This window comes from Oculina patagonica, chromosome 14 (genome assembly GCF_052425735.1).
Source record: "Oculina patagonica isolate OP01 chromosome 14, crgOcupat, whole genome shotgun sequence".
Taxonomy (NCBI): Eukaryota; Metazoa; Cnidaria; class Anthozoa; order Scleractinia; family Oculinidae; genus Oculina; species Oculina patagonica.
In genome coordinates, this window is record NC_135771.1 from 15792180 (window position 1) to 15794165 (window position 1986).

Genomic DNA, 1986 nt, shown 5'->3' on the forward strand with positions numbered 1-1986 from the left:
GAAAGCTAGCCTCTCCAAACGTACGCTCGAATAAGACGAATAACGAGTTAGTGTTGGGCCTTTTGCTCACGGCGTGTGCGTTGTAAGCAGGCGGGCGTTACGAAAAACGTTTTTAATCCAGGGTTAAATCACAACTCACCGATTCCGCCTCCTTCTAATCTAAAAACTTCGAACGAAATTGCTGACTACGTCACATTGCTTCCCCTTTATAAACTGCAATTTTATTGGTTCTGATAGTACCTGAAATCTGATTGGTGTGACAAACACACATACTTCACTGACCCACCGACTGATTACAAGGACACGACGACTAAAGAGCTATTTTTGAAAAAATAACTCAAAAACACAACCTGATTACACATTAACCCAAAAGTCGACCAAGTGTGCCTGCAACGATTTCCTGTCAAAACTAAAATGAAAACCATTGCGGTATGCGTCACCCGTAGCGGTTTTGTAGCAACCCCAAGCTATCCCCGTCTTTTTGGCCGCGCCAGGAGACTATGCTCTAGGACGACCAAAGGGTAAACTATAAATCGGCCACGCCCGATTAATAATCGGGACAGCAAAATAGTCATTTTGCTGCCGCGAGCGGCCATCTTTTTTTCCCATCATGCAAGCGAGGCTATGACGTTGCATTAGTCAAGGATTTAGTGGGGTTTAGTGAACAGCAAAAGTGATTCGCGCTTGTCCCAGAAATCAAGTCAGAGATGGAGCCATAAACCTGCCAAAATACGACATGTCCTTCAAAGAAGAAGTTGACTCGAGCCGATTGCTCATCAAGAAGCTTCAAGATCAGCCTGTAATAGTGGAATGCGACGCCGACGGCCCTACACAATCGCATCTTGGCAATCGCGACCGGTGTAGCTGCAACAATTTCCAAGTTCAGCCCACAAAAACAGAAAGTATTTGTTACCAGGAGATGGACATTCTGGGTTTAATACCGTTTGGTCCTCGAAGGTTTAAATTGGATCTTTCGAACTTTTTGAACTTTTACTCAAAGGTAAACATTTTAATACAGAGATACCTTACGGAACCAGCACGCAAGCCACTTGTCAGTTCACAAATGCGACTTAAATGGTGAGTTGTTGTTGTTGTTGTTTTTATTTGTAGGAGACAACTCGAGAAAAAGTAAAACATTACAATTTTCTTTCAGTCGTAAAATCACCAATAAATTCTACGCGACGTAAAACAATTTTTTAGACAACTGCATGCGATGCGAGACAAAAAACTAATTAAATTACACCAATTCAAGTCGCAGTGGATTTTCTCGGAAAGCCTACAACTTGTAGCTTCTATTTTAGGCTTCCAACTCATCCTACCAACTCGAGAAAAAAAGTAAAACTTTGCAACTTTTCTTTCAGTGGTAAAATGACCAATAAATTCTACGCGACGTAAAACATTTTTTTAGACGAATGCCTGCGATGCGAGACAAAAAACGAATACTAGTAAATTACACCAATGCAAGTCGCGGTTTTCTCGGAAATCCTACAACTTGTAGCTTCTATTTTAGGCTACCATCTCATCCTAAAAATGGTAAAAGGTTTATCGCGTTGGAAATGAGAAGAAAAACTTGCTTGAAAAAGGTAGAACAACAATGCTATATGGCAACATTCGCTTATCGCGAATTTTAATTAAATCATCGCGTTGTCTCCAAAGCGTATTATAATTATTTGCATGCACGGCAACTCAGATGTTTTATTTTTGCTTACATTTCTACATTGGCTACAGAGCTTGAATGATATTTTTCTTCATCAGTCGAGTTTCGGTCAGACAGATATCAAATTAGAGTAGTGTAGAAGTTTCATTGACGTAACTTTGATGGGCTTAGCTTCGCAAAAATTTAATATTGTGTTTTGACACACTTGTAAATTAGGAGTTGTGGCACAAACCGTGACAACTCGCTCGGCTCGCCCAGGCTCGCCTCGCTCCTTGTCACAATTTGTGTCCACAACTCCTAATTTACAAGTGTGCGCGGAACGCAAGACG